This window comes from Podarcis liolepis (genome assembly GCF_965112155.1).
Source record: "Podarcis liolepis genome assembly, chromosome: 4".
In the NCBI taxonomy this organism is placed as follows: Eukaryota; Metazoa; Chordata; class Lepidosauria; order Squamata; family Lacertidae; genus Podarcis; species Podarcis liolepis.
Window position 1 is genome coordinate 73,235,686 of NC_139558.1, and position 13,986 is coordinate 73,249,671.

Sequence of the window (13,986 nt, forward strand, 5' to 3'; positions counted from 1 at the left end):
AAGGTTCAGCTGGCAAACCTCAGTACATTTCACACATTTTAAAGCAACATTTCTGCACAGTGTCTGTGGGTTTTGTTTATAGGAAAAGGAGACACTAATCCCCAGATTAAAAAAAACCCACAAAACTTGTTATGCCAAGACAATAGAAACCCTTTTTTAATCTGTAGGGGTTGAGAGTTCCCATACTGAGCTAATAAGTTCTGCAGAAAGGTCTGGAATTGTCATTACCCTCCACATATACACCGGACACCCTTTCCTTATAAAAATTAATGTTTTTTTGGTGCTGTTCGCTAGTAGGAAGAGCTTTTTCACCTAGTAAAATACTGTACCTCTGTTTTGTGATGATGCAAGGTGACTAGAATCAATGCTAAGCTAACTTGTAAAAAAGCTACTTCTAACCTAACATTGCAAGGAGTCTATGCAGCTAAGTGATATAACTAACCTATAACAAGTGAATTAAGAGCCCAGTTCTGTTGCAACTGCCAATGCAGGTCTCTTTGTTCTAGGTTAGATTGCTGGGGTGGTACTGTCAGATCCCGAAGCTCTTTTTGTTATCGTAACAATAAAGTATTGTAATTGGCTTGCGGGAGAGAGGGTTTGGTTACTGTTGGTAAATCCTTGCTTCTCTTCAAACAACAGGGAGCAGAGTAATTCTTTCCCTCAGCTTCTCCTACCCTTCCTTACTCTGCTCTGCCACTTTAGTCCTGGTTCTGTCTTCATGTATTTGTGTTAGCTGCCAATCTTCTGGGTTCAAAACAAAGTTGGGTGAATATATTGATTACCCTTTGTGATATCTTTTCTGGTAGGATTTTGGTTTTGTTAATCTGTTTTCCTTTCCACCTAATCTGGCTTGGCTTTTGGACACTGGACAGAATCCACAGTTCGTAGGATGGTTCATAGCTCAGTGGTGAAACAAGTGTGTGTGTGTGTGTGTGTGTGTGTGTGTGTGTGTGTGAAGAATGACATTTGCCTGATATCTTGGAGAGCCATAGTTAGTCAGAGTCAACAGTAGTGGATTAGATAGAACAGTGGTTTGTCTCAATATAAAAGCAAGTTTATATGTTCACCTGATGGCTTGTGGCTTCCTGTTTGGATTTTGTTGGATGATCTGCAGAGTCACTGGTGGGTGGTTCTGCTTTGGGACAGAGGTCATATAGGTCATATTTGGCTCTTTGCAACATTGTGATTAGACTGAGGCTCACAGCTTTAACATCTCTGGTCCATAGGGATGACTCGTGAGGGTGGGTGGAGGAAGAGCGTAGCTTCATTGACAACACGAAGTGTACAACACACAGCAGTCAACTCCAGTCCATCTAGTGAAGAAGACAGTACATTGACACTGTCCTCCTGACTCATGATCTAGTCGTGATGGGAAAGAAATGGAAGGAAGGTTGTGCTTTCTCTGGCGCTTGCCCATGCCCCCCCCTTATTTATTTATTTAGTACATTTATATTCCTCCTTTCATCCCAGAAGTTCAGGATAGCATGCATGCCTCTCTGTGTTGCTCATTCCCCACTTTGAGAATCAATAACTGAAGGCATCCCCTATTCATAGCTAAACAACCTTCCCATTACCAAGCAACCAATTACTGTTCTGGAATATTATCAAGCATCTTCTTTTAATATCAGCTGGTGCCTGGGCTGCGGCACAGTTAACACCAGCAGATTTTCCTGAATGACTCTTTGTGTGCTTCAAGTCAAGCCTTTTGCAATACAGAAGTTACCAAAGCTCACTTGTATGTGATGTGTAAACAAGAGATGGAGAAAACTATGAGGGACAAGAGGATGAAAGCATTTTGTGTGTGTTGGGCATGGCATCCTAAGCACATGAGGTCAATGCTTTTGACCTCTCCATATGGTGGGGATTTCCTACTGTTGTTCATTGTCCTAGGGCAGGTAGGTCAGTGGGTTCCATGAACATTGTTATGTTTTAAGCCTTGTGTTAACCTTGAACATAAATAGCAGGTGTTAAATGCATCACTTCAGCTACTCTGAAATTTGAACTAAGCACTCAGCTGGAAGTGCAGTGGGGGGGGGGGACCTGAATGCTGGAGCTTGCAAACCTCTGCAGAAACTGCTTCTAAGTCGGAAGGCTAGGTAGTACCACGTCCTACCGCAGTAATTCAATGCTTTGCTATTTTGACTTTGCACCCTGAATCCTCTCTAAGCCCTGGTTCCGTGAGCAATTACTTCTAGAACAGTATTTGGTGGAAATCCCATTGTAGCCTATCACATTCATAGCACTGTCAGATTGGAGCAGGGAAAATTAGAGAAATGGCTGGCAAGAAATAGGATTTCCCTCAGGCTGTATCTTTCTCTCATCTTCCATTGGTAAAATGCTATTTTAAATTAGTTTGTATAAAATAAACACAGCTTCTTCAAAGAAGTATAGTCTCATTTAAAGATATCACAACAGACAACATTCCTAAACAACTTAACCACTGGTTTGACAATTCAGAATGCAGAAACCTTGCCTTATAAACTAAGTTATTCCAGCTTCATGTTGTCCATAATGGTGGGCAATGGCTATCCAGGGTTTCAGACAAGGGACATTCCCAACTCTACCGGGAGATGCCAGGGATTGAATCTATTACACATGCAAAACATAGACTCTACCTCTAAGCTACATTTCTTTTCCATTAATAAGATAGGGCAAGTTAAGAAAACAAAAGAGGAAAATACATATAAAGAGTAATGATTACTACATTTTTCTACATTTACAATCAGTAGAGGAGAAAGGCAAAAACAAAACAAAAATGATTCCCGTTAAGGTATTGTGTCTTCCACTCTCCTGTTTTCTGTAATTCTGTTTCCCTGCTGCTCGCCTTCTCTAACTTAACTACGTTGGTCAGTTTTTAACTGATGTTCGTCCATATGATCACATAAGCCCTGTCAAAAAGATTTATAATCCACCTTTCATTTGAAATGGGTTATCATTTTATTACAACTGAAACAGTTTACCATGCATGCTGATGCCCAGAAATAAACAACCCTTTTCAGATTTATTTATCTTATTAGAATACAATTCCCAGCTCTACCTAGAGATTCCACAAACTGAATGTGAGACATTCCACGTTCAAAGCACATTCTCTCTTAGTGCACCACATTCCTTCCCCTAAGGATAGAGAAGTTGTGTTTTAAGTTGTATGTTCCAAGAAACATTATTTACTTGCTGAAACAAGCACAACATGATGCAGTTCAGTTGTGAACTGGTATACTTAACTAAGTTGACATTATGTGTCCAATTCTGCCCCATACTGCAGAGGATGGGAAGGGAAACGAAGAAGGCGAGAGTAGGCTATTGTGTGCATTTTTAGGGTACTTGGCATCAATGTGTATTCATTTCAGCTCTCCCTTTGAATAATGTGCAAGTGAAGACACAGCCTAAGTTAGTGGTGGCCATTGAATGTGCATGCCTTGTTATGACATCATAAGTAGTTGGAGTAACAGCTCCCTAAGTAATTCTTTGAAAGCTCTGAGGTTTGGAAAGAGCTCTTATTTAAAATGGGAAATTAAATGTTCCTTTGATAAAATGTGAACTTAAAAAACAAAACAAAACAAAGGATTTGGCAAATGAATTTATACAGAGCGTTTGGCGGCTACGTCACCATGTAGATTTATAGCAGAAATGAGTATTGAGAGCCTACTTAATAGGCGTGATTAAATAACAAAAGAAAATTTGGTAACGTTTGAGGTTTGCAAGAGGTTTAAATACGCTCCACAAGACATTGCTGTAAATTGTCCCAAAACAATTATTTTAACCTATTATTTCATTCTGGGCTCATGAGAACATAAACTTCGCTAAAACCGCAGCCGAAGGGCACTCCCAGAGTTTGCAACCTTGGGAGATTTACTCATCAGCACAATATGATGACACCACTTCACAGATAAGGGGCCTCTCAGGGCTCCCTGGGAAACGGAGACAGAAATTAAGCCAGGCAAGTTATCGTGAGACAGGTTTTGGCATTTGGTTTTTGGATGCTAAGGCAATAATGTAACCAGTCCCTAGACCCTATCCAGCCTGATTTCATAGAGTAGAGGTAGGAAGCATTTTTCAGCTTGAGGGTCACCTTCCTTCCTGGAACCTCTTGTTGTTTTCAGGGTGGTTGCCCCCTCTGATTTTCTCACCCTCAATATATTTGGACTTTTGCAAAAGTTTTGGGTTTCCTTGAACATGCTGATACTTCCCTCTTGTTTCCCACTGGGTTCCTGCTGGTTATAATCTTGTTGGCACTCACTGGCTGCATTTGCAGTTAGAGGTAGTGATGATAAAGGATGCAATCCTGTCTGACTTGCAAATGCGAAATAGCATTTACGAATCAGAGTAGAGCCTTTTCCTGTCAGATCGCCTCTCTGCCACTCAGTTGTGCGACATCACAACTAGGGCATTCATTCCTAAGTTATTAAAGAAACAAAACAAACCCCTACAGCTCACTTTTTGCTGCTCAGAGTATAATGATGGTGGGGCTAATAATAATAATAATAATAATAATAATAATAATAATAATAATAATTACTGCTATGTATTACATACAATATAGACAATAACAACATGTTGTTAATCTTTGCATTCACAGAGATTTGGATTTTACCTGTTTTATGGCTGCCTTATGCAACGAGACCCTTCTCCTTACTTGAGAAGCTGTTTAAAAATAATTCTTCAAGGAAACTCTGAATGAAATATACCAATATAGCTCAGTGCTGCCTACGTTGTACTTCACCGGCAGGTGCAGGAGCCCAGAAATACACTGTTCTTAGAAAGGGCACTTCAGCAAAGTTCTGTCATTTCTGCTGTTACTTTTCTAGGCCTTCACACTTCTCTATTTAAATCCGCAATCTTTTTTAACATGTGGCGAAATTAGAGGGACATTCCAGACTCTTGTCACATTCAAAGCTGCAGTTCCTCTTGGAGGGGCCAGCTTGGAAAGACAGTAGCCATTTATTCTCCAGTTAAATCTCCCTTGAAAAATATTTTTTCACATCAGCTACCACTGAAGGAAATGTACCACTCTTTCCAACGTAGCTCTGAGCCTCTTAGTGCTCTGTATTGCAGATTTACTCCTGTCATTTATCAGTAAGACTGGCAACTGTGTTTGACCATGACCATAGTATGTACAGTGAATGTTTTGCTTCTACCACACTTGAAATTGGGCAGCTACAGTTACAGACAGTTGAGCAAGTGAGAGAGTTTACATTAGGATTGGGCTCAGTGATAAAGAGGTTAGACTCAAGGATGCAGGAGCCACTTCACTATTTTTGGGCGACCTCCTGTTCTGCTTCCAAACATAGGCACTCAACCAACCTGAGTTCCCTATTACAGGGAGCAAGTGGGACCTACAACATATTATTGCAACATACCCCCCCTCCTCCAAAATGGGTGCTCCTGTTCAGGGTTCCAGCCACAGCATCCCACTCCCCCCATTTTTCTTTCTTTCCCAACAGCCATATAAAATTCCATGTCTGCTTAGCACACTGAGTCCTTGTGGGACTGCAGGAGGTGTTGCCCCCTTGTTGTTGCTTTAAAAAAAATGTACAAACTTTGAGGTTCCCCCAAATATGCTGCCCTCTCCCTCTTGTTTCTCAGTGGCCTGATTTTACCTACCACCCTGGTGGCACGCAGCAGGATTAGAGCAACCATCCAGCGTTTTTGCTTTAAGCACTGCTTGTACACCTGCTTTAGAACTTTAATAAAATGTAAGCATCAGAAATAGCAAAGGAAGAACAACCCAAATTTGTTTGGCATGATTTGCGCAAGTATCAGTTTTTGTACCTTTATAAACTGGTGTAAGCTATTTTGGAAATGAATTTTGTAGCAGGTGGCTTTGAAGCGGAAAGGAACCTGGAATTTGACAGTGTGTCATGGATGTGCTTCACATGAATTACTGTGTGTCTACCCTTCCTCTAAAAATAAAACCCAGAATCCTTTTTATTTTAAATCTAGGGGCTGCTCACTCTTGCTTCCAAACTCCCCAAGAACTCTCTCACATTAACCCCCTAGAGCTCCCCCTTGCTACCCAGCGCAACTACTAAGCTCACTTTTCACCTTTCCAACCCCATTTCTGAAGCCACTAAGGGCTTGTTTGGGGGGATTTTAAGGGGAAATGATTTAACCAGAGAAGAAACAGGAGAAATAGCAGAGATGGGTACAATGCAGAAACAGACACCTAAAGCTAATACAACAGAGCCTTCTTGCTACACTCAGTATTGTTCTGAACTGCCCCACCCCACTCCTAGCATTGTTTAAAACAGCCACTTTTTTCCTTTCAGTGTTCCTCCCTTTGCACTGTGCTCAGACCTCTCCCTATTCTGCTCCCTTACGGAAGTGAGAGATGAAGAATTAGAGCTCTCACATATTCCATAGTACCATCATGCAGTGAAGGTACTTTATTCAAACCCCTGCCATTGTTTAAAACCACCATTTCTCTCTCACATCTTTCCATCCTTCTTTACTTAAACTTTGCCTGCCAATTCTCCCTTTTGCTTTTCAGTGGGCCTGTTTTGGCTCCAGTCCTGTCACTAGTCAGTCACCTGGAAAAACGTCCTATCCAGGACGTGTAGCCATTGATGGCATTGTGGGACTTGGTCATAGTGCACCTTGCAGGCTATCCTGCATGCAATATGAATTCTGTAGTTAAGATAGCTCAGTCAGAAGAGCATGAATCTCTTAATCCCATGTTGGGCAAAAGATTCTTGCATTGCAGGGGATTATGGTCTCTTCCAAATTCTATGGCTCTATGATCCCTATTGTCCACCAATGTATTTTTAAATTTGCAAAGCATACTCAGGATAATAGTTAAGGCCAGTAAGCAGCATGTGTGGTGGGAAAAAGCCATCCTCCCCACACAAGCATGTTGCTGCTTACCTGGACAGGGCTCAGGTGGGGCAGGATGATGGTGAGGTTGAGGCTGTGCTAATACAGCGCTGAGAATGCCCCGACCAACTTGGTGCTTCTTAGGATGCACCTGCACAGTCCCAGTCTTGTTGCTGCCTTGACCACTCTCAGCCCTGTCCAAGTAAGCAGCAGTGATGCTTGTGTCTGGAGGGCAACTCCAGCTCGCTACACACACTGCTACTGGTGAAGGTTTATTCAGCGATGCTGCTAAACAGCATTAGAAGTGCCATACAAGATCTCGCCAAGGGCATCTTCCTCATTCATTCATTCATTTTTGCACTAATGCTAGCATTCAGGAGACGTTAGGTAGTTCACAAGAAATTGACTAATGATCCACAAATGGAAAGAAGATTTCCTTATTATACAAGATTACTGGCTTTATTATAATGGGGAAGATCCATATAACCAATAGATTAGCATTTGTAAACCAGTGGATTATACTTGACAATCTTTTAAACTGTATTCCCACTTAGTAAACATAAATAATAAGTTCAGTATGCCCATTAAATACCAAGATGTCACACCACAGCATTTTGAGTATTTACTTTGCTCATTTTGTTGTGGAAGAAGTAAGGCATAGCATCAATCATACATATGAGAAATGAACTCTCTTTTAAAATATGTCTCACCTTATCTGAGGGTGGGGTGGCAAGGGGGTCCACTGTAATTTTGTAGTTTGCCTAAGATATTCCAATGATGAGGCATCATGGAAGAAATCCCCTTATAGGAACCCTTCTCTCATGCATTGAATCAAACTGTTATTCTGGAATTGAAGTTTCACCGCTGAATTCTCATTTGCCTTGGGCAGGATGAAGACTGGGTGCTAAGCAACTCATTGACCTTAAATACCAGCTGTTTCGTTTCTCCATCTTAACAGTTTTCTGTGGGAACTGCCACAGTGGTAACAAATGTTGCCTGAACTGTTGCTCGTGGCTCTTGAAGCAGTTCAAACCCAGTTGAAGAAAGGAAAGACTCTGTGGTGTGCAAGTGTGCCATTGCATTGCCCTTGTCCTTTCAGAGCAAATATTTGGCTCCAAGTGAGCCAAGTAATTAAAGAATCAACAGCAGTGACAATCATAATGGAAAGCTGTGAAGTTCCAAAATAGTGGATTCTTTGAGACACATCAGCACCAAAAAACTAAACTCTGTTTTAAACTGATTCAGCCGTAAGGCCTTCCATAAAGAGCTGCAAAGGCTTTGTTTTTTGTTTCTTTTTAGAGATATTAGCCACTTCATAGAACTGCAGTCTCTAGCATTGTTTAGTTGGGAATGTATTACAGAGTGGACATTATCCTAGGAATCACTGGTCAGGTCGAGGTAGTGAGGTCTGGGGCAGAAGGGGAAAGGTTGAGGTAGCAGATGCCACACATCTCACAACCTAATACACCTCTGGTGGTATTATTTGCTTCAGATCTATGGCTACCTTCCATGAAACAGATGTTGTAGTTAAAAGCTATACCTGTTCAAAAGTAATAAGATATAATCTATATGCACAGACATGCACTTTATTTCCTCTACCCGAGGATTCTAGTACGTAATATTTCCATTTCTATTAATATTTTTCCTGCCAGTCACTGAAAGTTTATAGACAGGGATGAACTTTGGCACATAATTATTTTGTGTTATTTACACAATAGGATAGGAAACCTGTAATATATCTAACCAAATAAACAAGATTACATCCAAAGCAGAATTGTTATCATTTATATTTGGAAACCTCACACTAAAGACAAATATAGTACAATTTGTTACACTGAACATCCACACAACAATTTCTCTAAAATGACATTAGAATAGAAAACCTTACCATATTTGAGAAGGCAGCTTCCTGGCTAATTTCCTTTTTTCTGCCCCTTCACAAAGGACAAATCCAGGTCAGCAAATAAAAATGTCTCTTTACAGAAGTGAAATTCTACTTGAGCTTTATCTTCTGAGCACCCAGAGCACTCATTTCAAAAAGCCACACAGTTTGCTCTTTTTGGAAGCTTTGGAACAGTTCCCCTCCCTTTGTATTGGGTAGGTTTAGATCCAGCAGTGTACAATCCAGGGACCTGAGAGACAGCACTGCAAAGAAGAGATGGGAGGGGGCCAACACTGGCACTGATTTAGACCAAACTCTAAATATAACGCAACCCACTTTCCATGCTTCGCTTTCCAAATACTGACCTTGTTGGAAAGCTGACCTCTCCTCATTCTTAGCAGAGGAGAGATAGGACATAATGCAAGTTGCAGACATCTGCTTGCAGCAAGCCAGGTACGGACGCTATCTCTATCGCAACCGCATCCTGCTTAATTTCTGCCTGTGTGCATATTTTTTTAAAGGGGTATTCTCAGAGGAATGACTGCTTCCAGTATTTCCCCCCTCTTCTTTAAGCCTGGAAGAAAGGGGAAACTTCCCAGTGGAGAAGCCCATAGCATTTCCCCTTTTAGTCAAAACAAGAAGCTAGTTTGACTGTGCTACAGTTTATATTAATGCTGCCCCTGTATGTAGCTTGAGAGCATGGGAAACTACCCTGCTTGATAAGAAACCATTCCTAGGGTAGTTGCTTAAAGGTAAAGGTAAAGGGACCCCTGACCATTAGGTCCAGTCGCGGACGACTCTGGGGTTGCAGCGCTCATCTCGCTTTACTGAACGAGGGAGCCGGCGTACAGCTTCCGGGTCATGTGGCCAGCATGACTAAGCCGCTTCTGGCGAATCAGAGCAGCTCACGGAAACGCCGTTTACCTTCCCGCCGGAGCGGTACCTATTTATCTACTTGCACTGCATGCTTTCAAACTGCTAGGTTAGCAGGAACTGGGACCGAACAATGGGAGCTCACCCCATCGTGGGGATTCGAACCGCTGACCTTCTGATTAGCGAACCCTAGGCTCTGTGGTTTTAACTCACAGCGCCACCCGCATCCCAGGGTGGTTGCTTAGTCATTGCCAAAAAAAAGGAGGAAAGGCATCACACACACGGAGGACACAGGCTTGCAAACATTTGCATATGCTAATTTATATGTATAGGTGCTGGTCTAGAAATAATTACTATAATTTAAACTGGCCTCTACCAAGCTGGTGTCCTCCCGATATTTTGGCCTACAGCTCTCCTTATCCCTGGCCATTGACTGTGCTTGGTGAGACTGATGAGAGCTGGAGCCCCAAACATCTGGAGGATACCAATTTGCAGGAAGCTGCTTTATACAGAAATGCCTCTCATCGTGATATGGAAGACCATAACCTGATGAACTGTGTGCTTGCTGAGTCTGCTGTTCAGTGGTATAACTGTTGGTGGGTAACTTCAAGGTCGGTGCACTCCCTTCCTATGGCTCTTAATCTCTGGACTTGGGCTAGGCAGCCCTCCAAACAGAGAATACCTTCAATCTGAGAACTGTTCTCTGTAAAGTAGGAGTTGAGAGGCATCTAAAGTATGAGTAGAAGTATGAGTAATGTAACCATGTGGTTTGCAGGTCCTGGGTTATGCAGATGCTTTGATTTACTGTTCTCAACCATGGGCACTGATGAGTTTCTCCCTAACCTTGGCTTGCAATTTCTCAAATAATTTAGAAGCTGAGCAGGAGTATCACACATGCTTGTAGATAGGAGGGACTGCTTGTCAGAAGTCCTCTTGTGTATCCCAAATACCCCATATATATATCTAGTTGGGACCAGGAAACAGGCTTTTTTGTAGCTGTATTCAGGCTCTGGAATCTGCCTCTCCCCCTCTCTAATGGCTTTCCGTAAGATGGTCAAAACCTTCCTTTTTAAGAAGGGTTTGGGGATCATAAATGGCTGTCCTCTTTTTGAAGTGAATTTAGTTAAACTAAATTATTTTTTATGGCTGTAGTGCTTTTGTATTGCTGTTTCAGTATATTATGGCTGCTTCGTTTTATTTATAGCCATGACATTGTGTTTAAAATTGTTACATTATTGCTTTAACTTACGTTGTTAGCCACCTTGGTCTTGTTGAGGAAAAGTGGGATATACAGTGGTACCTCTGGTTGTGAAAGGGATCTGTTCCGGAGGCCCATTCGCAACATGAAAAGAGCGCAACCCGCAGCGGCGCATCTGCGCATGCACGAGTTGCGATTTGGCGCTTCTGCGCATGTGCATGATGTCATTTTGTGCTTCTGCGCATGCGTGAGCGGCAAAACCTGGAAGTAACCCTTTCCGGTACTGCCGGGGCGCCGCGGAACGTAACCTGAACGAACGTAACATGAAGCAAATGTAGCATGAGGTATGACTGTAAATGTTTTTGATGAAAAAAATATTAAGGGTAAGTATGTTAACCTCTATTTAAAGCAGACAAAAGACATAGATAGCTGTGTTGATCCTTTGGGAGTGGGGGAGGTGGAATCCAAAAACCAAAAAGGTTTATTAAGACCAACCATAATGTCAGGAAACAATGAGTAAGCTTTTAACTTCTCCATAAGGCTGGATATTAAACAAAACCTGGGATCAGGAGGGTGAAAGGGCTGGGCTTGGTGTTGGAGCCCCAAAGTCTGCAGTTTCTGTGAGTCTTAAAATGGAATGCAGACTTAATTACTCTCTGAACCTCTGCGATTTCAGCTGTTCCCAAATATTCCCCGCCTCTTTTGTATGTTTGCTTGTTTGTTTAGTGTTGCTGGGGAATATTAAACTTAGGGTGATCTGCATTGATTTGTTTTGTAATGTACCATGTATGAATGATTGCTTGTCTCCACATCAACATCACTTATAATACATTAAGGGAAATAAAAGAAGCAATGAAAATTGAAAATGATGTGGACATTCCGTGAATCACCTCAATGGAGGCTCATGGACCACAGTTTGGGGACCCCTACTCAGACTGACAGCTGTCTGTACTATGAAGTAGCCCCTCAAAGCATGACTAGCTGGTTTGTTGTGCAAAAATGTACAATATGTAAAGCATGTAAGTCATGGTCATTGCAGGAACCAAAACAAATATATGTAAGAGGACTTGAATCATTTCCCAACTTCAGCATATTTTTGAAAACCCTGAATATCCCTGCCTGGAAATGGTTAGTAACTTCTGCTGTGCTAATATTATAGAATTGCTTATGTCAGAACATATTTTCTGCCTTTTTTTTATTCTGTCAATATAGTTGAGTCCTAGGAAACTGTTTAGAAAGTATCAGTTATAAACTTGCCCTGCTCCTATGGATCTATTGCAAGCTGCAGGCAGAGCTTGTCATGCACATATATTATTATTATTATTATTATTATTACAGTGGTACCTCGGGTTAAGTACTTAATTCGTTCCGGAGGTCCGTTCTTAACCTCAAACTGTTCTTAACCTGAAGCACCACTTTAGCTAATGGGGCCTCCTGCTGCCGCTGCGCGCCGGAGCACTATTTCTGTTCTTATCCTGAAGCAAAGTTCTTAATCTGAAGCACTACTTCTGGTTTAGCGGAGTGTGTAACCTGAAGCGTATGTAACCCGAGGTACCACTGTATTTATATACCACCCTATACCCACAGGTCTCAAGGCAGTTCACAGAATAAAATCAGGATATAAAACCACAAAATCCATAATTAAAATGAAAACAACAACCCAATAACTCCCCCCACCCCACCCGCACACACTCATTTTAAAGGGGCATAGGATGTCAGTCAAATCAACCAAAGGCCAGGTTGAAAAGGAACGTTTTTGCCTGGCACCTAAAGGTGTATAATGAAGGCGCCAGGTGAACTTCCCTGGGGAGAGCATTCGCCAGATGGGCAGCCACTGTCGAAAGGGCCTGTTCTCGTGTTGCCACCCTCCAGACCTTTTGAGGAGGAGGCACATGAAGAAGGGCCTCAGAAAATGATCTCAGGGTCTGGGTAGGTTCATATGGAAAGAGGCAGTCCTTGAGGTATGGCCATCCTGAGCCGTTTATATGCCAGTATGAATTTCATGGTGGAACAAAGAACAAATAGAAACGGAATATCACCTTTTTACCTGGCTGCAGCAGGCGAGATGGGACAGCAAGACCTACTTTTTCCCCTTACCTGAAAAAAGCTGCCCTTTCTCTCCTTCCCTTCCTGGACTCCCTTAGTCTTGCTGACTCTTATGAGAACTACTGATGTAGCTTTAATAATTGGTACCTGAGAGAGCTTTCCTCTCCCTTTTTCCTTTTTTTGGTCATGTCAGTTAGATGTTAAGCCCAGAGGCCTGGGTTGTTGTTGTTGTTTTAAGTCTGTACAGTATATAGCAATTTTTAGCCATTTAAACTGTCAATAATACCTTCCAAAACCAGAATTCAATCCTGATATTTCTTCCAGATTAAGTAACAGTTTATTGCATTTGAACTGTGGAACGTTTGCACAGGAGCAGGGAGCATTTAATATATTGCTATGGGGTGTCTTGCTCAGATTCATGTAATTAAACCATAGAATTGTAGAATTGGAAGGGACCATGGGAATCATCTAGTCCAGCCCCCTGCAATGCAGGAATATTTTGCCCAGTGTGGGGCTTGAACCCACAGCCTTGAGATTAAGCGTCTCATGCTCTGCCAACTGAGCTATCCCAGCAAGATGCTGAACTTGTGTCATTCCAAGCTGAAAAAAAGTTGGAGGGTCTTGCATACTGCAGTCCAGTTCCAAAGTAAAGATGGGCAGTTAACAGGTGGTGCATTGTTTGCAAAGTTGTATCCTGGAAGCCATTTGCCTACTTTTAGAGTGCTATAATGAGCAATCGACAAGCAGATACAGGAGAAGAGGCTATTTATGACTCTGCTTTGGGGGCACCTCCCTCTCCGCTTTCTGAACATGCCAAGTCAGGATTTATAAAGAAATGTTAAAATTAGCTGTCAGATTTTCTTGGCAAGCTGTAGACAGTACAAAGTCTCTAGGTTACAGTATGCAGAGGGTATCTTGGGAAGCAGCTGACTCAGCATATGGCTACCTGGATAGAGCAATACAAATATATTCCAGTGCATAGTGAATGCTGCATTGCAAGTGAATTTTGAACCTCTGGATCATGTTGAGTGTTCCTCTGGAATCTGATAAACTGGTATTCCTTCCATCTCCCAACCCCCTCCTTGTGCAGTGCAGGGAATGAAATGTTTCCCCTCAACCATAATGCCACAAGAATATGTAAAAGCCACTAGATTTTTCTTTTCTTTTTGGCCAGTGG

The 13,986-nt window shown here is 42.0% G+C and overlaps 2 protein-coding genes across 5 annotated transcripts in view; one reads left to right on the forward strand and one right to left on the reverse strand.

The window, feature by feature from the left end:
- The window catches only part of FILIP1L (filamin A interacting protein 1 like), a 156,156-nt gene extending 147,174 nt beyond the window's left edge, over positions 1 to 8,982 (reverse strand). The window contains exon 1 of the mRNA XM_083500767.1: positions 8,699 to 8,982. The gene's annotated coding sequence lies outside the window, so the exon portion shown is untranslated. The remainder of the gene's footprint in view (positions 1 to 8,698) is intronic.
- Positions 1 to 13,986, forward strand: part of CMSS1 (cms1 ribosomal small subunit homolog) — a 181,379-nt gene that overhangs the window by 151,610 nt on the left and 15,783 nt on the right. The window contains exon 2 of one of the 4 annotated variants that reach the window (XM_083500814.1): positions 6,267 to 6,378. The exons of 2 other annotated variants lie outside the window; for them this stretch is intronic. The gene's annotated coding sequence lies outside the window, so the exon portion shown is untranslated. Of the gene's footprint in view, positions 1 to 6,266; positions 6,379 to 9,008; positions 9,146 to 13,986 lie in introns of those variants that run through there. One more of the 4 variants, XM_083500813.1, reaches the window with a different exon arrangement.